This window comes from Echinops telfairi, unplaced genomic scaffold (assembly GCF_000313985.2).
Source record: "Echinops telfairi isolate 266 unplaced genomic scaffold, ASM31398v2 ScPeMD7_7424;HRSCAF=8462, whole genome shotgun sequence".
Taxonomy (NCBI): Eukaryota; Metazoa; Chordata; class Mammalia; order Afrosoricida; family Tenrecidae; genus Echinops; species Echinops telfairi.
Genome location: NW_022111324.1, coordinates 74,133,731 through 74,155,254, shown reverse-complemented (window position 1 = coordinate 74,155,254; position 21,524 = coordinate 74,133,731). Strand labels below are relative to the sequence as shown.

The 21,524-nt window shown below is 43.4% G+C and overlaps 1 pseudogene; it reads left to right on the top strand.

Moving 5' to 3' along the window:
• Positions 1–2,599, top strand: part of LOC101649681 — a 4,224-nt pseudogene extending 1,625 nt beyond the window's left edge.
• The last annotated feature ends 18,925 nt before the right edge of the window (positions 2,600–21,524 follow it).

Here is a 21,524-nt window from a genome sequence, read left to right as displayed (position 1 = left end):
TGTTTTGAGAATGATGTACAAATGCACTTTACACAATTGATGTGTGTATGGATTGCGATAACAGTTGTATGAGCCCCTAATAAAATGTTTTTAAAAATAAAATAATTTTTTTAAGTAAGTCATTCCAAAAACTTCTCAGCACCCACTATTCCAAGCACTGGGCTGGGCATTGGGTGCCGAGATAAAATGGACCAGACCCCCATGCCTGGGGATCAATCTGAAGAGAAAGGGAATAAATCAACATGCAAAATGTATTTGTATGAATATTTGGTCTGTAGACGAAAAGCCACAAACACTAGGGCTCTGGCTGTTTTGTTCCACACTTAATAGCTCTCTGCCTACCGTTGTGCCTCCACATAGATACGCCTCAATCAATATTCCCTGACTATTTGAATATCCGAACAAGATAAAGGAGGCCGCCCCTGTTGCTTATATTCCTACGACAGATGTAGAACCAAAGATAATTGGTCTCCTCTGTCTTTAAAAAGCAGCTTTGGTGAAACAACTGTTATGCACTTGGCTGCTGTCTAAAAGACTGAATGTTTGAACCCAGTCGGTGATGCTACCAGAGAAAGACCTGTGAAGATTTCAACCTAGTGCCTGGAGGATCCCAAAGGAGTGGCTACCACAGACTACGTGCCTGTTCCCTGGCCCGTTCTCCCCCAGGCTGGCCGCCATGCTGCTGCTGCCTGTCTAGGCAGCCGCACAACCTCCCACATCTCCTCAGTCCCCCCACCCCCCAGGAGGATAACTACAAAGAACGTAGTCACAAAGCTTTTAGAAGTGTTTCAAAGCAGGACTATGTGTTGGAAGCACTCAAGGGAGCAGCTGTTGGTATTGATTTGGGTACTACCTACTCCTGTGCTGCTGTTAGAGACGGTCAACCAGCAAAGGTGCTGAAGAACGCTGACGGTGTCAGAACCACACCTCCAGTTGTGGCCTTACAGCAGATGCCGAGCGACTTGTTGGCATGGCAGCCAAGCGGCGAGTGGTTTCCAATGCAAACAACACATTCTATTTGGTTGCTGATATGGTGGCTCCTTGGTTGCTGATGGCGCCTTGGTTGCTGATATGGTGGCTCTGATAAACCAAAAGACATTAAAATGTTCTGATAAACAGAAAGACATTAAAAATGTGCCTTTCAAAAATGTCCATGCTTCCCATCCTGATTCCTGGGTTGAAGCTCATGGAAAACTCTATTCTCCAAGTCAGATGGGAGCATTGGTGTTGATGGAAAAGAAGGAGACTGTAGAAAATTACTCAGAGTATGGAGTAAAAAAATGTTATGATCCTAGTCCCAGCTTACTTCAATGGCTCTCAGAGACAGCTCAGTAAGGATGCTGGCCAGATAGCTAGATTAAATGTATTTTGGATGATTAATGAACCCACAGCTGCTGCTCCAGCTAATAGTCTAGACAAGTCAGAAGATAAAATCATTACTGTATATGATTTAGGTGGTGGAACCTTGGATATTTTTATCCTGGAAATTCAGAGAGCGGTGTTTAAGGTAATTACCCACCAATGGAGACCCTTTCTTAGACAGAGAAGACTTTGGCCAGGTCTTGCTGCAACACACTGTAAAGGAATTCAAGAGAGAGTCAGGGGGTTATTTGACTGAAGACAACATGGCACTTCAGAGGGTATGGGAAGCTGCTGAGAAGGCCAAGTGTGAACTTTCCTCACCTGTGCAGGATAACATCAACTTTCCCTATCTTACAATGGATATTTCTGGATCCAGAACTTGAATATAAAGCTGACTCACGCTCAATTTGAGGGGGACTGTCACTGACCTAACCGGGAGGGCTATCATACCATGCCCAAAGCTACGCAAGATGCAGAATCAGGAAGAGTGACACTGGAGAAGTGATTCTTGGTGGCATGAGTAGGATGCCCAAGGTTCAACAGACTGTGAAGGATCTTTGGGGCCAAGTCCCAAGTAAAGTTGTTCATCCCCACGAAGCTGTGGCCACTGGCGCTGCTATTGAGGACAGTGTATTGGCTGGTGATGTCACAGATGCGCTGTTCCTGGAGGTCACGTCCCTGTCTCTGAGTATCGAGACTCAGAACGTGTCTTTATTAAACTTATTAACAGGAACACCACTATTCCAACCAGAAAGAGCCAGGTATTTTCTATAGCTGCTGACGGACAGATTCAGGTAGAGATTGAAGTGTGCCAGGGGTGCTGGTGATAACAAACTTCTCGGACAGTTCACTTTGCTTGGAAGGCTCCCAGTGCCTCATGGAGTCTCTCAGATTGAAGTTACATTGGACATCGAGGTCAATGGGATTGTACATGTTTCAGCCAAAAGTAAGGGCACAGGGCATGAGCAACAGATCTTGATCCAACCTTCTGGTGGTTGAGTGAAAATATGGTTAAAAATGAGGAGAAATAGCCTGAGGAAGTCTGACCAGAGAAGGAATGAGTTCACACATTAGCATAGTGGAAAGAATAATTCATAACACAGAAACCAACATGGACGAATTCAAGGACCAATCCCCTGCTGACGAGTGCAACAAGGTAAAAGAAGAGATTTCTAAAATGAGTGAAATGGGAGAAAACAGGAGACAGGCATCTTTGAAGCTCCTGAAATGGATATGAAATGATGGCATCTGAGGAGGCTCTGGAAGTTCTGGCAGGAGGGAACAAAAGGAAAATCAAAAAGGAGGAACAGTAGTCATAGCAACCTTTTGGAGCTGAAAAGAAAAATCATGACACTTCAGTGTGAAGGGACTTCCTGAGCAGAAATGGCCAAACTTAAGTCTCACTGTGGTTTTGCAATATTCTAGCAATAATTGCCCTATATGTACATTTCATGTCTGCTCGCTAAAGATCGTTTAATGAGTGATGAATTCCAGCAGTACATAACTCACAATGTTCTGTCTGTGGCCTGCCCTTTTTCAGTCGTGTGTAAAAGAGCAGGACAATGTGTTGATCATTATAAAGACTGAAGAATGTTTGGTGCTGACCTGGCCATAGTTTCAAGGGGTGAAAGTAGGCAAATGGGAAGCAATCCTTCTATTGAGTCGAGTCCACCTGTGTTGGCCTATGTGCACATGGAGTCCTTCAACAAAGGCCGTGCAAGGCAAGCCACTGTGCCTCGTTGGTAGGTGAGGCGAGGAGCTTCATCAGTGGGAAACTAGGCTAGTGACTCAGGTTAGGCACAGCTTGTAAAACAAGGCAATAATGAGTTTTCTACTGTGACGGGCACTTACGTCACCTTCATCCTTGATTGTTCTTTTTTGATCCATTCTGGATTTAAAAAAATTAAATTTGAAAAATAGCTTTTAAAAAAAGTGATAACCTAGAAAATCCTATAGGACAGTTCTACTCTATCCCATGAGGTTATTGCGACTGAATCTTCAATTCCACAGCACCTAACAACAACTATGTTTAAAATGTGCCCAGAACATTTAGCGGCAGAGTAGCAAGGGCACTTGGGAAGCATGACTAATGATAATTAAGGCCCATGGCTCATTGAACTTCATACCCGTGGACATGCCTGGTTAGAGGGGCATCATTTCCTCTGGGAAATCCCATTGTGATGGGGCATGACGATTTTTTCCAGTTCATTTCAGTGACCCAAATGCATATAGAAGCTCCCTGTGTGAGTTGGAGCCTCAGGGATATAATCGAGACAGATGTCCTCACCTCCTGACTCTAAGCTGTGTGTGTGTGTGTGTGTGTGTGTGAGCAGAAATAGCTGGTATCCCCTCAATTGTCATACGCTGCTATTGTAAACAAGGCACCGATAAAGTGAAACCCATAGATTAGTACTTCAAACAGATCACTAGCAACTTAGTCCTATATTGTCAGCATAAAGACGTATCCTCTCCTTCATTTTGGAAAATGACCTTGCTGTCAACCCGGCAAATGTTTTCAGAATATATCACTGATTCAGTCACTCACTCTCATTCTGTTCTTAAGTCCCTGTGTGGTAGTTACATAACCTGTTGTCAATTTGAGACTTAAGAGTGAAGGGGTGGAGTTTAGCCTGTCAATCAGATCACAGCTTGATAACCTTATTTGGAGGCACTCAGGGGATAAATAGCTCTCTGGAGGTGGGACACAGGTTCACTCTCTGTGAGACATTCCTGCAGACAAGACACATGGAGCTACGCTAGAGCCCTGGAGCTGAAGGAGCTAAGTGTCAGCACTGAGATGCTTACAACACCACTGGATCCACAGGCCACCCCACTGGCCTGTGATCTTCCTGAATTTGGCACCATTTCATGTATTTGATGAGTCTGAAGAGGAATTTATAGATTGGTATCAGACAAATGGTTTAATATTGGATTTAGGGACTTAATCTGACTGGGCTAGGATGTTTTCTCAATATTTGATTGCTCTTGTATATAAAGCTCTTTCTTATTCCCGTGTGAGTGTCTATGAATTTGTTTCTGTAGTCAACTGGATTAACATACCCTATTTGTGAAACTATTGAATCACGTTCTCACCAAAATCCACATGTATAAAGGTCTCATCTAAGATAAGATTCTCCAGTTGTGATTTTGCCCCCTTCGTTATCAGTGTGATTAAGGAACATTATGTCCCTCCTACTAAAATGTTCTTTAGAAGTAGAACCATGGTGTAAACCACATGATCAGAACTCAACATCTGTCAGGAGCCTACAGGGAATTCTGCTCTCAAGTAGAATTATTCCACCTGACCAGGAATTGGGCATAGTTTAGGGGTCACATGTAACACTCAGTTTGGATAGGAAGAAAGACCTAATCTACTTTCAAAACCTTTAGCCACCCTGACGCATGGAGGAGCCTGTGCAAATGTTTTCTTCATATTCTCCACCCAGCTGGCCGCCCAGCATGAGGAGGCTGCTCTTGGGCGCTATCCCAGGTGAGCATTCCAGGAGAAAACCTGATTTAAAAGCATGAGAAGAGGCACCAAGGAATACAAATTAGAGAAAGATGCTATCACAATTGCCATCTTTAAAAATATGTGACATCGATATGCAAACCTATATTAAAAATTCAAGTCTTTCAAATGCAAGTTGAATCATCTAAATAGTAATAGCAGTTAATGATAGACTAGCGAGTGAATGGTATCGTTAACACAGCGTAAGACATTAGAAAATAGAACCATGCTAGAGATCCTGGAACGGCCTCACAAATGAAAGGGAGAGTGAGAAAGCCCTTGAAGGTGGATGGGTTTGGAAATTCATCCGTATTATAGATTCATCCATAAAGGCTGAACTTTAACTGCTGGAGTCGACTTGCCCCTGGGAGTTTTCATGTTGCTTTTATTGTGGTCCTGGCCAGTTTCCAAGAAGACTAATCAAACTCTAGTTGATAATCAGAGACCTCTTCAATTTCAGCAGGACTGCCTTGAACCGAAGCATAGTCTGGCTGCGGAGCTTCCAGGCACTTCCATGAGCTTCCACCTGGCTGCCCTCCAAGATCTCGTGCTGGGCTTTGACCATTCAGGTCCCTGGCGCAGCATCTCAGCCAAGAATCTCCTGCCAAACAGCACCAGAGTTATCTCAAACCCTTTGTGGTTCTGCCCAAGAGAGCACACACAGGGATGAGCTGTCTGTGACTGCAGTGATGGTGCCATTCTCTTGTAGGGAGGTATAGTCTTCGTATCCACTTATGCGTACTGTACTGCGTGTAGTAATCAGGTGGATGCTTATATGTTGCTAGGATGCTGAAAAGATTTTGTCAGTTTCCAGACTAAGGAAGATGAGGGGAAAAAGGTTTAGCAATTTATTTATTTTTTGAAAAGCAGCCCGTGGAAGCTCTATGCTTCACAACAATCCCATTTGCAAGAAATCATGGGTATGATAAAGGACCGGGTCATGTTTTGTCCCATTCTGCATAGAGTCACCACGCGTTGGGCGCTGACTTGATGGCAGCTGGCAACAGCAAGTAACCAGAGGCTTAAGATCATAAATGAGCCTTGAAAAAGCAGTCAGGTCCAAATGACAGAAAGGGAACTACAAGAAGAGAGCATTTCCTGAGCACAAAGATGAAGGCGAGAAGCACTAAGGTAGTGTGCTGGTGTCTGAAGTCGAATTGATGCCTTTAAACTGTGGTGCTGGTGAAGAGTATTCAATACGCCAAGGCCTCCCAGAAAGACAAACACATTTGCATCAGAAGTACATCCAGAGTGCTCATTGGATTGAAGAATGGCAGGACTGGATCTCACAAATGTTGGACATGTTACCAGGGGACACCAGTCCCTGGAAAAGTAGAGGGTCGCTGAAAATGAGAGACACCATGAGTACTACAAGGGAAACAGACAGAAGTTTTGTCCTATTGTACACATCGTTGCCATGAGGTAGAGCCAGCTCGAAGACACCTTACACCACCAACAACAACTACTGTGGCCTCCCAGAGTCAGTTCCTCTGTTAGACATCACTGTAACTATTCAGAAATTTCACTACCCAGGTTGTTCAAAGTAACTTACCATTGCCCATAGCAGGAGCATTTATACTGTAAAATTGGCAAATGCCCCAAATAAAAACAGTTTTTTGCTTTTAGGACCCCATATGTGGGGACCTGGACTTGGTCCAAAGTGACAGAGATATCTACTACAGATATTGGACTTTCTTGTAGAAACCAAAGAAGTTTCAGACCCTCAGGAATAACTGAAACTACGAATGTGAACATTTTTAGGAGCTTCTGGCTTTCAGCTCTGCTTCATCGGTTACAGATCTCTTTTACTTCTCTCCTCCTTTGTCTCTTTTCTCCCATTTTCTCACTACAAACCTCGTTATCCTAACAATCTGTGTCCCTGCCTCAGATTACAGGAAACATAGCTATTAAGAGTTCTTAACTTTTGAATGTTTTAGCTTCAATTTTAAAAAAATCATTTTATTGGGGGCTCATACAGCTCTTATCACTATCTATGCATCCATCCATATGTCGAGCACATGTGTACATATGTTGCCATCATCATTTTCAAAACATTTTCTTTCTGCTTGATCCCTTGGTATCAGCTCATTCCCCCCCACCACCACCCTCCCTCCCTCATGAACCTTTGCTAATTTATAAATTACTACTTTAAGACTTACTTCTTCTCCAGTGCACTTCCTAAAGGTCCCAGAGAAGGACAGCGAGCAGTTCATTTCAGCCTGGTGTTCAGTTTTGGGTAGATCAGACAGGAAGGAATAGTCCAGGGAAGAATTTGCCATTGGTCCCAGTTGCGTCAAATGCCTACCCTAGAACCAATCATCAATAGCTAGAGGTTACATTAACCCTGTAGCTTTTGTTGTAACCAGGTGGATGTAGGAGGTTGGCAATTCCCAGAAATAAAGAGGTTTAAGGAAGAGAAAAAAAACTAACAACAAACCAAATCCATTGCCATTGAATGGAATATGACAAACTGACCCTATAGGACAAAGTAGAATTGTCTCATAGAGTTCCCAAGGCTTCAATCATACAGAAACAGATTCTTTTCCCCCACTGTGTTAGTTTGGGTAGACTAGAGAAACAAATTTATAGACCATAAGAAAGAGCTTTATATACAAAATCAATTGAATATTGAGAAAACATCACAGCCCAATCCAGATCAAGTCCATAAGTCCAGTATTCGTCCATATGTCTGATACCAATCTATAAATTCCTCTTCAGACTTACAAAACACATGCAATGGTACCAAATGCAGGAAGATCCCAGGCCAGTGGGTGGGAAGTCTTGTGGATCTAGTGGTGGTATAAACAAAACAAAAATATCCTATGTTGTGGATCCAGGTGTTGTTAGCGTCTCAGCACTGGCAGGGGTCTCCACGTGACTCCTCCACCCTCCAGGGTTCTGGCTGCATCAGGGTAGCTTCATGTGGCCTCTTGTCATAAATGTTTTCCAGGGAGTGAGCCTGTGTCCTGCCTCCAGCGAGCTATTTATCTCCTTAGGGCCTCCAAATGAGGTCATCAAACTATGACCTGATTGACAGACTAGACTCCACCCTTTCACTCTTAATCCTCTCAAATTGACAGCTGATTATGTAACTACCACGCCCACAGAGCATCTGGTAGGTAAGTTCAACCATTCACTTAACCAGTGCACTACCAGGAGACAGTGGGGAGAAAATCATTAACATTCAAGATGGAGAAGGAGAGTTGTAAAAAGTAAAACAGAAAGAGAGGTCACTTTGGTGCCCAGCTTGGGCTTGACTCTGTGGATGACTCCGATACAGAGAAGGTTTGTGTTTTGTATAGTGAGCCTTTGACCAGTAAAGATGGCAATGGAAAGAGCAACTAGAAGGCTCTGTCCAAGTAAGAATTTATTTAAATCCTTTCAACCTACCTTATCTCCTCAACTTTTTACTTTGTGGTTTCCATCCTTTTTTGTTTCGTTTTCTTTATGGTTTCATCGTCTTGCTGTTCATCTCTTTCCTCCCATTGCCAGTTTATAAGTGCATGCTACACTAGTGATTATCGCACAAAGGCTCTAGACAAACTCATGTTTCTCTCTCTCTATAAAACAAGATGCAAACTATTTCTGCACAATAAGACATTTTAATGGCCTATTGTTGACCTCCCTTAACAAGATGGAACCTTAAGAACACCTTTCCCTCTTTATTTTTTTTAACTTTTTATTGTGGATTGGGTAAAGGTTTACAGAGCAAATCCATTTTCCATTCAGCAATCCATACACCTTTTGTTTTGTGTTATTTATTGCAATTCCCTCAATATAATATCCCTTATCTCACTTCCACCCTGTTTTTCTCATGTCCATTCTTCCTTCTTTCATTGTATTTGGACAAATGTTGCCCTTTTAATCTCAAATGGTTTTTAACTCAAACCACCCTGGTTTTCTTTCCCTCTATAGACCTGTCTATTGTTTGCCTAAAAATTGAGCTCTGCAGATGGGTTCATTTCCAGACTTGTAGTGTGACTATGAGCCAGACTCTCTTGGGGTCCATCAAGTCTCTAACTGACCAACAAGTCTGGTCCTTTTTAGGATGTTGAGTTTTGTTCCACATTCCCCACTGTATCTTGGACCTTCTAAAGTGATCCCTTCAGAACAGTTATTAGTGGTAGCTAAGTACCATCTAGGAGCTCAGGGTATGTACTGATTACCAGTTGAGCTGTGATCCACAAGGTCCGAAGTTTGAAACCACCAGCTGCTCCTCTGGAGAAAGACTGGCTTTCTGTTCCCGTGAACAGTCTCAGAAACACACAGGGCATTTCTACCCTGTTGTGTAGGGTCCCTATGAGTCTGATTCAACTCAATGGCAGTGGGTTTGATTTTTGATTTGGAAGTACCGTCTAATTCTCTGGTCTCGGCATGAGGGACCCTGATGTTTGCATGGTCTGTTAGATTAATTGTTTCCATGTGTCTTTGATTTTCTTCATTTTTCTTTGCTCCAAATGGAAAGAGACCAGGAATTGGACCATAGATGGCTCCTTTTAAGACCCTTTTCTTTAACCTCCAAAGTAGAGTGTAGAACATTGCCTTTGTGGCCTGTGGCATTCAGATTGATCTTGTTACTCCCTGAGGCGGTGATCTTGAGTTCTCAAATCCAGTAACTCATTCCCTCAATGTATTTGACTGTGTCAAAGAAGTTTTCCTAACATTTCCCTTTTAATGCTCCACCACATTCAAATAAGTGCACGGATAGACACACAGGCTAAATTAAATGGGGGTGTATATAAATTATAATTTTCTAAGTGTTTTTATGAACCCACCTACCATCACTACCCCTTACCATTGAGTCCATCCCCACCCTGATCTATATTGGGGTTCTGTGGCTGGAAATATTTAAGAAACTCCTAGCCTCACCTTTTTCCTAGGAGAGGCTGGTGGTTTTGAACAGCCAACCTTGTAGTTAGTGAGTGCCATCAGGACTCCTTCGTTTTTAAGTGAAAGGTATTGTTAAAAATCCATCCAGGAAATGCAGGGAGGAAGTGGGCTAAGTGATGATACATTGAAGGGTTTGCAATGGATGCATTGAATCAGAATGTGTATGAATTGTTGAATGCAAAACTTATCTGCTCTGTAAACCTTTATCTAAGTCACAGTAATGTGTTTTTTAATATCCATCCGATTATGTTTCTTGACTTTTTACTAACGTATAGAGGAAAATACATTTAAGTGAACAACTCAAAGGATTTTCACAAAACGAAGAGGGCGTACCATGTAACCAACTCCCAAACCTAAATGTAAAATGTCCCTAACCCTCAAAAGCACTCCTTCTGCCTTTTTGGTCCCTCACTACCAGCCTATAAGGATACATCCCCTCTTGTTTCTCACAGGACAGATCTTATTGTCTGTTTTTGCACTCTGTCTAAAAACAGGCTCGTGTGGAATCCTCTCTTTGGGGTATGCCTCTTTGTGGTTCCACACTATGTAGGTGCTGCTCATCCATATTGCAGAAGAAGAGTGTGGATCACTGATTATTACTGCAGTGCAGGCCCACTTAGGGTCAGTTCAATACCAGTGAAATAAAACAAATACTTTTATAAAGAAAGTCACATGGGTTTTTTTTGGTCTCTACGTACATATGAAACATTATCTTTACATTGTCCTGTATGAGCTGGGCTGCTATTCACTAGGTCAGCAGTTCAAAACCACCAGCCTCTCCCTGGAAGAAAGATAAGGCTTTCTCCTGCCATAAAGGGTTACATAGAGAACTGCAGTCTCTTGGGGGCAGGCGGAGGACTATCCTGACTGGTAGGGTCACCAGGAGATGACAGTAAGTTTGGTTTGAGTTTTTGGTAGTCTATCTACTAAGTGTGCTGTGTTGTTGTTGTTGTTGTTGTTAGGTGCCACCGAGTCAGTTCTAATTCTCAGTCCTACTTCATTCTCACAGTTGTTCTGTATTTGCGCCCATGGTTCTGGCCACGGTGTCCATCCATCTTGTTGAGGCTCTTCCTCTTTTTTTGCTGCCCCTCTGCTTCACCAAGCACAATGTCATTCTTCAAGGACAGGTCTCTCCCGATAACAAGTCCAAAGTACATGACATGAAGTATCACCATCCTGGCCTCGAAGGAACGTACCGCTGTACTCCTTCCAAGATAGCTTTGTCAGTTCTTTTGGAACTCATGGCACTTACAATGTTCTTCGCCATCCCCATAATCAAATGCGCATCACTTCTTCTATGGTCCTCCCTATTCCCTGCCCAACTTTCACAGGCATATGAGCCAATAGAGAATACCTTTGCTTGGATCTGGCACTCCTTAGTCCTCAAAGGAGTCTCTTTGCTTTTCAATACTTGAAAGACGTCGTCTTCAGCAGAGTGACCCAGTGCATTGCCTTTTAACCATACCATCTTTCAAGACTGCAACTTGAGGCTTGATTTTTTTCTTTAAATTCATTCAGTTTAAGATATGCTGAGCAAGTTCTTCTGTTTGGGTTTTCTAACTCTAGGTATTTTCACGTTTCTTTCTTTTAAAAAATCATTTTATTGGGGGCTCTTGCAGCTCTTATCACCATCCATAACTACATCCGTTGTGTTCAGCACATTTGTACATGTTGCAACCATAATTTTCAAAACATTTTCTTTCTACTTGAGCCCTTGATATCAACTCCTCATTTCTACCCCCCAACTCTCTCTTCCTCATGAACTCTTGATAATTTATAAATCCCACTCCCCCCCAATGTCTCACACCAACCACTGTCTCCCTTCACCCACTTTTCTATTGTCCATCTCCCTAGGAAGGGGTTATATGTATATCATTTTGACAGGTTTCCCCTTTCTCCCCACCACCTTACCCTTACCCTCCTAGTATCACTACTCTCATTATTAGACTTGAAGTATTTATCTATCCTGGATTCCCTGTATTTCTAGCTCTTATCTGTACCAGTGTACATGCTCTGGTCTAGTCAGATTGGTAAGGTAGAATTGAGGTTATAATAGTGGGGGTGAGGAGGGTGGGGGGAGATTAAAGAACTAGAGGAAAGTTGTATATTTAATCAGTGATATACTGCATCCTTACTGGCTTGTCTCTTCCTTGTGACCCTTCTATAACGGGTTGTCCAATTGTCTACAGATGAGCTTTGGATCTCCATTCTATACACACCCTCATTCACCTTGGTATGATTTTTTTTGTTCTAGGTCTTTGATGCCTGATCCCTGATCCCGTCGACACCTCATGATCACACAGGCTGGTGTGCTTCTTCCATGTGGGCTTTGTGGTTTCTCAGCTAGATGGCTGCTTGTTTACCTTCAAGCCTTTAAGGTCCCAAGTGCTATAGCTTTGGATAGCCAGGTTGCACGTTTCATTACATTTGGCTTTGTCTTCTCGAGCTGAAATTTGAAGTTTTCTGTTCAGCTTTCTTACATCATTTATTTCATCCATTTGCTTTAGCTACTCTGTGAGGAAGAGGAAGTGTCAGAGTCTCTTCTGACATGCACTGTGGTCTTTTCTTTCATTCCTGCTTTCTTCATGTCTGATGTTCTTGATGTCCTCCCACAGCTCCTCAGGGCTTCTGTCAGTAGAGTTCAATGTCACAAATCAGTCTCGAGATGTCTCGAAATTCAGGTGGGACACACTGAGGTCATACTTTGACTCATGGACTTGTCTTCATGTTCTTCAGCTTCCAGCTGAACTTATATCTCAGCAACTGATGGTCTGCTCCACAGGGCTGGCCTGGTTTTAACTGTGGATGCTGAGTTTCTCCATGGTCTCTGTCCACGGATGTGGTCGATTTGGCTTCTATGTATTCCACCTGCAGAGGTCTGCGTATATCGTCTCCTTTTGCGTTGCTGAAAAAGGTATTTGTGATGAAGAAGTTGTTTATCTTGCAAAGTTCCATAAGAAAGCTCCAGCTTCACTCCTATCACCAAGGCTATATTTTCCAACTGCTGTTCCTTCCTCTTTCATTCCAACTTTCACATTCCAACGACCAATCATTATCAATGCATCTGGAATGTATGTTGGACCAATTTCAGACTGAAGATGATGGTAGAATTTTTTAACTTCTTTACCACTGGAGTGGTTGGCATGTAAATTTGAATAATAGTTACACTGACTGGATGTCCTTGCATGCAGGTAGCTGTTATTCTAGCACAGACAGCACTGTATGTCAGGAGATACTTTGAAATGTCCTTTTGACAATCAATGCAATGCCATTCCTCTTGAATGTGTCATTCCCAGCATAGGAAAACATGAGTTTCTGGTCCAAAATGGCCAATACCAGTCCAATCCAGCTAATCAGTGCCCGGAATATAGATCTTTATGCATCACATTTAATTTTTGTCAGCTTCCAATTTTCCTATATTTCGTGTTCCGATCATTACGAGATGTTGGCAGCCGCTCCTTTTCATTTGGAGTTGTGCCCATCAGTAAACAAAGGTCCCAGAGGCTTTCCTCCCGGGGGCGCTACTCCATCGACATCCCTCTGGTTTAGCCTCCATCGAGAAGGCAGATTTTCCACTGTCATATGCTGAGTGCCTTCCAAGCCTCATCGTATGCATGATCTTGGGCAGTGTTCTGGGGCTGTCTGCGAGTTGTTCCGTTTCTGACCATCTTCTGCTGTTATCCACAAGGCTGTCAGGGCTAATTCCTGTCAAGTGGAAGCTGTTCCTTCTTTCTGTCCTACAGAAGCATGCAAAGGTTTGAAATGTTGTGAAAGATGTCTCTGTAGACACGGAGAGAGTATATGATTTTGGGAAAATGGCACCGATAGGCTTGCTTGATACAGGGTTGCCCCAGAGCTTGAATTTGTAAAAACACAAACACACATTTAAAAAAATTAAATATCTGTAATGAACCAGAAAGTATAGTGCCATCAAAAGAGTTTTGCCTGTATAGAAACCCACTGGGTGAATATATTGTTGATTCGCATTCAAATAGTTTGTGGTTTGTAGGGCTGCTAAGACTCAATCACCCCAAACCCAAGCCAGTTGCCATGCAGTTAGACCAATCACAAAGCCTTTCTTCCAATAAGCCTCTGGGTAGATTCGACTCCCAGCTTTTCTCCTAGTAGCTAGTGCCAACCACAGACCCCTATGACCCACTCAAACTCCAAAACTTATTGACATGAAATCAATGGTGTGTAGTGAGCTACAAGTTGGGCTGCTAACGACAAAGTCAGCAGTTCAAAACCACTAGCCAGCCCTAGGGACAAAGATGAGTCCTTCTACTCCGATAAAGGTTTAGCCTCTGAAAGCCACAGAGGCAGTTTCTACTTTGTCCTATAGGGTTGCTATGATGACCACCTAGTTAGCTGTTAATATTAAAATGAACTTTCAATTATTGAACTATTCATTTATTGGGCACCAAAGGTTCAGTCAACGTTTTCAAATGGTCTGAATTTAACCAATATAGTCCCAATCACTGAGAGCTGTGAAGGGCTCTGTAGCCTGAGTGGTACAAAACAATAACACTGCAAAATAAAAATTCTCACTGCCATCAAGTCACTGCTGACTCATAGCAACCCCCTGTGGGTTTTTGAGACTGTCATGTTTACAGGAGTAGAAATTCCAGTCATTCTTACCTCCAGCCAAATGGAATGCAGTGCCAAGGCAAGATCAAAAAACCCTGGAATGTCTTAATTTCCTTTGGACACTCTGGCGCTATAAGTTGGTCCTTCCCTTCTGGCCAACTTCCCATAGTAAGTAAAACAATGGGATGACAGTTCCAGGGGGACATGGGAGAGAGGGAGGCAGGGGAAAGGAAGTGGGTGTTAACAAACCCAGGGACAGGGGAATAACAAGTGACCAAAAATCGATGTTGAGGAGGGTGTAGGAGATCTGGTAGGGGTTGATCAAGGGCAATGTAACCAAGAGGAATTACTGCAACCCAAATGAAGGCTGAACATGATAGTGAGACAAGAGGAGAGTTAAAGGCAATACAGAAATGAACTAGGAGGCAAAGGGCATTTATAGAGAACTAAATACAGGCATGTACATATGTAAATATATTTATATATGATGATGGGGAAATAGATCTATGTACATATATTTATAGGTTTAGTGTTAATGAATCCGATGGACATTGGGCCTCTACTCAAGTACTTCCTTAATACAAGAACACTTTGTTCTAATAATTCAGCATTCTGAGATGCTCACCTTTCCAACCTGATTGCTGAAGACAAATGGGTGCATAAGCAAATGTGGTGAAGAAAGCTGATGGTGCCCAGCTATCAAAAGATATAGTGTCTTGGGTCTCAAACGCTTGAAGATAAACAAACGGTCATCTATCTGAGAAGCAAAAACCCACATGGAAGAAGCATACCAGCTTGTGTGAGCATGAGGTGTCAACAGGATCAGGTATCGGCATCAAAGACCCAAAACAAAAAATCATGTCAATGTGAATGGGAGGGGAGTGTGGAGTGGAGGCTCAAAGCCAATCTGTAGGCAATTGGACATCCCTTTACAGAAGGGTCATGGGGAAAAGACAGGCCAGTCAGGGTGCAGTATAGCACGGATGAAATTTACACCTTTCCTCTGGTTCTTCAGTGCTTCCTCACCCCCACTATAATGACCCTAATTCTACCTTACAACTTTGGCTAGACCAGAGCATGTACATGGGTACAAATAAGAGCTGGAATACAGGACAGATAAACTCCCCAGGACCAATACTGAGAATAGTTGTGCCAGGAGGGGAAGGGGAAGGTGGGGGGGAATGGAACCGATCACAATGACCTACCTATAACCTCCTTCCAGGGGGATGGACAAGATGTGGATAAGATGGTAAAGGGAGACATCAGACAGCGCAAGACATGGAAAAATAATAATTTATAAATTATCAAGGATCCAGGAGGGAGGGAGATGGGGGGAGGGGGAAATATGAGGAGCTGACACCAAGGGATCAAGCAGTAAGAAAATGTTTTGAAAATGGTAATGGCAAGAAATGTACAAATGTGCTTGACACAAGGGATGGATGTATGGATTGTGATAAGAGTTGTATGAGCCCCAATAAAATGAGTTAAAAAACAAAAAATAATAGTACAAGTTAATATTTCATTTAACCCATCATTGATATGCCATAGCCACACTTTCCTCAGAGCCTGCCCATATTACCATTTTGGTTAGATGACAAATCTGAAATTTAATTATTCATTTTGCCGCGAGATTTACTGTCATGTTTCAAATTGCTTCCCCCCCTCGCCCCCTTTTTCCTGTCTCCATATGCATCTGCCTTTGAGCTTGGAAATGAGTCTATTCATTATGCAGGAAACCAAATACAAATGACCTCTAAATAAAGCAACGCACAGTGTGCCTTCAGTGTTTGCAGAAACACACACACACATACTTTCCACTGTAAGAATTTTCTACCTTATTAGAGTTGACATTTAGCCCCAAATCTGAATTACAGAAAATGGCTCTTCTAAAATAAACTGGCAGAGTGCTGATGACCTTGCCATCTGCATGAATTATTTTAACTTTGGAATTTAATGCAAGATGTGGTAGCAAAATGCTGTAGTTCCACTTCGTGGCTTTACCCAATAACCATGTTTCCTCCTTCCTACATGAAATAAAAGAAAAAGAGGGGGAGGGGGCGGGGAACAGAGAGGGGGATCAGTAAGGGGTCGACCATACATTGGTCATTGACTGAATCAAGACAACAGGGCCAGCGGTGGTCTTGTGGATTCACAGGTGCCGTTAGAAAGCAGGTGGAAACATAATTTTCAGTAAACACTGTCAGTCTGGCAATTGAGTCTCTATAAATATTTTGTTTAGGATGAAAATTTGGGAGGAACAGTCTGCCAACAAGACTAAACGATGTTTCTGTCATTGATCAGTTTAGGAAGGAAAATGTTCGATTTGAAAAGCCTTTGCATTTTCAACCAGCTTTCAGGAAAGGATATAGATCAGGAGTCCAAAGACGTGAAGGCCCAGTTTTGTCTCTGCTCTGTATTAGCTGTGTGACCTTGGGCAAGTCACAAACCACTCTAGCGGCCTCTGTTTCTTCATTGGCATGCCCTAACTGAAGGAGCCCTGGTGGTGTAGTGAGTTCCATGTTGGCAGTTCCAACCCACCAGCGGCTCCATGGGAGAAAAATGAGGCTTTCTGCCCCAGTAAAGATGTATCATCTTGGAAACCCACAGGGCAGTTTTTCCCTGTCCCACAGGGTCGGCTGGGTCAGAATTGACTTGATGGCAGTGAATTTGGCGCCCCAGCTGAATGAGAGACTCAACATGAAAGTGCTCCGTACGTGGTAGCACTTTGTTACCATTACTGCTCATTACACCCTTGCCCCCTGCCAAAGTGATCAACTCATGCCGAGAGAAAATGCGCCTTTCAAAAACAATGTTGTTAGTTGCCATCGAATTAGTGCTGACTCATGGTGACACGATGCATAACACTGTGGAACCTTGCCTGGTCCTGCATCATCTTCACAATCATTAGAGTCCATTATTGCAACTATCATAGCAATACCATCTGATGAAGGGGTTCTCCTTGTTTTTGTTAGTCCTCTATTTCACCAAACGTGATGCCCTTTTTCAGTGATTGGTCTTTACTGCTGTTGTGTCCAGAGTAAGTGAACCTGAGTCTTGGCATCCGTGACCCTCAGTGCTGGGTTGTCATCCACCGGGGAACTAGCAAGGTCACCCATGTGCATTGTCAGGAGCCAGAGACAAGCAGAGCTCACACACTCACAGGCACACAGCCACACAGAGTTCAGCTAGCAATTTATGAAAGCCTGTGATCACTTCAGAAGAAATGAAGCAGGTCCTCTTCACAAGGTGCGAAGGACTCTGAGCTAGGGAGATGCTTCTAGTTTTAAAGTCATCATCGAAGGGACCATAGCTCTGCTGATGGTCAGACAACTTTCTGATTCATGACTCTGCTCTTGGGTCTCCTGCATCGTTTCTTTCCAACTGATCTCAGCCATGGCTCTAGGTCACATTTATCTCGAGCTGCAGTTCTGTGTCAGGATGTTCCAGATGTTCACCAGGGAGACCGTCAAGGTGATGATGTTTACCAGGTCTGTTCTCACGGGGTCCAGTGTTCATTCCATTAGCAGGCAGAAGTCTTTGTTCGAGCCCTGTCAACATCCTCTCATAGAAAACTCTCTACTCTGCTGTTTTCTATCTTGCCCGTAAGTCCTGGACAGGTGTGAAAGGCCTGCATTGCATATAGGTGAGCCCTCTGTATATTATAGTGTTGGGTTTGTCCCCACAATGGTCACAGTTCACTGCTCTACAAGTAGAGTGTGGTTGTGTGCATTGTGTGCAGGAGGAGACGGAAAGAGCGGGGTGAGGGGACCTGAGCTTCCAGAGGACTTATCAACATTTTTTGACTCTAAAGATAAATTGGATGGGAAAAAAGTAATTGTATCTCTTTTCTGGTAGAAAGCTGACGACTCTCTGGGTCATGCTTTCCCTGGGGTCGCAGAAGGGGACGTCTCTGCAAGGTGACCCGAGGGACGCTAGGAAGGTCTCCCAGCTCCAAGACTCTGCATCCATTATGCAGCAGAGGTCAACCCTCAGAGAGGCATTTTTTTGGTAGAATGGTGCCAAGGGAGGATGTACACTTTAAAAATATTGGTAGGACAGATAGATAAGCATCAAATCGTTTTTCCAATACATAGATAACCCGGAATGAGGTCATTGGGCTAGTGGTGGCGTAGGCACAGAGTATGTGAAAAAAGAGCCACATTTTGCAGAAAGCGAGCCTGGCACAGCCTGGCTAGGACAAAAGATACAGGCTTTGCTCCCAAGGAGGTCAGTCTTGTGATACCTTCAAACATAAACTGTGATGGTGGGAAGTACAAAGATATACTCAACTCACTGCCCTTGAGTCCATGCTAATTCATAACAACCCTATAGGACAGGGCAGAACTGCTCCTGTGAGTTTCCAAGACTGCAGCCTTTTATAGCAGCTCCCATGGAGCGGCTGGTGGTTTCAAACTGCGGAAATCCATGTATCACAAGTCTGTATTCTCATTACTCCATGGGAAAGTGAAGTCCAGAAGGGATAAGTGACTTATTCAAGGTCACCCTGTGGCTCACTGAGTCACACCAAGGATCTGTTACTTCAAAGACAATGGCTCCTCATATCAGCCTCCTTCCTCAGCCTTCTTCTTTCTCCCCCTTCCCAGAAGCGCTACTGCGTTTTTGGCACTTTCAATGTACCAAGACTTTGCGAAGTGTTTATGTAGATAGTCTGAATTTAACCCTAGACATAAGCGATGACATAGTATATTCCTTGTAAATATAAAAGGGGTAAATGGAATGCTGAACTGATCACTCATTGTCCATGAAACCTCCTTTCTTTTCCTTGCATAGTGAGAGGATTGTAGCCAGGCAAAGTAAGTCAGACTACACTTCCCAGCCTCGGTTGCAGCTAGCCATATCACTACATTTTCACCAGCAGAAGAGAGGCAGTGGTGTCACTTCCTGGGCAGAACTTTAAACAGAGCAAGCATGTTTTCCCCATCTTTTATTCCTTCTTTCACTCGTCAGATACAGCTGATAAGAAGATCCTTAAGGAGGGTTATGAACTGTAGTATGCCCTCAGACGTATGTATTGAAATCCTGGCCATTTCTCACCATGATTGAATCATGTGATTGCTTTGGGTAGGGCAGGTTACTTCCCACAATGTAATTTAATGTGCTGTCATCACAGTCAGTTGAGGTCATACCAGTGTAGGGTAGATCCTAAACCTCATCACTTCCCAGCTAAAAAGAGCCATATGGACACCTGGACACGAAGGAAGACATATAATATGAGGATCTGGAAGTCCCAAGTAAGGCCAGGGCCTATTGACAAGGAAGGAATTGGCACATCCACTTCCTGATGTGGACTTTCAGCCACCAGAACTGTGAGAAAACAAACATATGCTTTTCAAAGACAATCGCCGGTGGCATTCCCTAGACAGCAATGACAGAGAGAGGAGCCAGATTCTTGAGTCAGGCACATGGAAGAAAGCCTCCAGGGCACTTGAACTGATGGTTGAGTGAACGAGAAATAAGTTTCCATGTGTTTCTGCTGTGATATAACGGGATCAACTTGTACAATGGTTCGCTGTCCTGACCGTCACAGAGAGATTTAACTCACACTGGCGAAAGAGTATACACACAATCGCACAGCACTGCAGTAGCCTGCCATGAGTTTCACTTATGTCGGACTCAGTCCAAAGTCTAAATTATAAACCACTGGTTTCCAGACCGGGACATAAAAAAAAAAAAGCAGTGTTGAAGAGGACAAGGCAAAACTATTAATTCTGTGCATGGCACAAATGGTTTGCACTGGACAATTAACTAGACAGTTGGTGGTAAAAACACACCGAGTGGCACTGCAGAGAAAAGGCCTGGTTACCTGCTTCCATAAAGATAACAGCCAAGCAAACCCCATGAGCAAACCAACTCTGCACCACGTGGTGTACGAATCTACTTGATGTGAACGTTTGTGTGTGTGTGAAGCCACAAGCTCCCTTTAAATTCATTTTTTAAAGAAATACTTTTATTGGGGGCTCTTACATCTCTTATCACAATCCACACATTCATCCAGTGTGTCAAGCACATTTGCACATATGCCGTCATCATCATTTTCAAAGCATTCTCTTCCCACTTGAGCCCCTGATATCAGCTCCCCATTTCTTCCCCCTCCCTACCCCATTGGCCTTCCCTCACGAACCCTTGATAAGTTATAGATTTTTATTTTCATATCGTACGTCGTCCATCGCCCCTCATTATCCCCCTGGGAGCGGGTTATAGGTTGATCCTTGTGATCAATTGCTCCTTTCTCCCCCCACCCTCTCCTAATCCTCCTAGTATGTCTAGTCTCATTGTGGGCCCTGAGGGGTTTATCTATCCTGGATTGCCTGGGTGCATAAGCAAATGCGGTGAAGAAAACTGATGGTACCCAGCTATCAGAAGATAAAGCGTCTCGGGTCTTAAAGGCTTGAAGATAAACAAGCAGCCATCTAGCTGAGAAGCAACAAAGCCCACATGGAAGAAGCACACCAGCCTGTGTGATGATGAGGTGTCCATGGGATCAGGTAAGACTCAGAACAAAATCATACCCAATGTGAATGGGGGGGGGGGCGGGTTATGGAGTGGAGACCCAATGCCCATCTGTGGACAATTGGACATCCCCACACAGAGTGGTCATAGGGAAGAGATGAGCCAGTCAATGAGTAGTATAGCACCGATGAAACACACAACTGTCCTCTAGCTCTTTGGTGCTTCCTTCTCCCCACTATCATGACCTCAATTCTACCTTACAAATCAGATTAGACCAAAACATGCACACTGCTACAGATACAAACATTTAAAAATAAACATTTTGATTTTGTGTATTTCTAATGTACATACTCTTATCAGTACAGTTGTCTGCAGAACTGATTTTTAAATAATGAAATATACATGTACTGGCGACTACTGCGGTTGTTAGGTAACCTTGATTGGTTCCATCCCATAGCAACCCTATGCACAACAGAACAAAGCGCTCTCCAACCTGCACCACCCTCGCAATTGTTCCTCTGTTTGAGCCCATTGTTGGAGCCACTGTGCCAGTCCATGTGATTTGGGCTGTTCTGGCTGGGAAGTGGTAGTGGGCACCTTCTGATGGCATGGCCTCTGTGGTTTAACTGCCCATTACTTTTAAATTTCAAACCAAAGGCTACCTTGGGGATGTTATCTCGTTTTTTGTTGATCACTGATTAGTCTG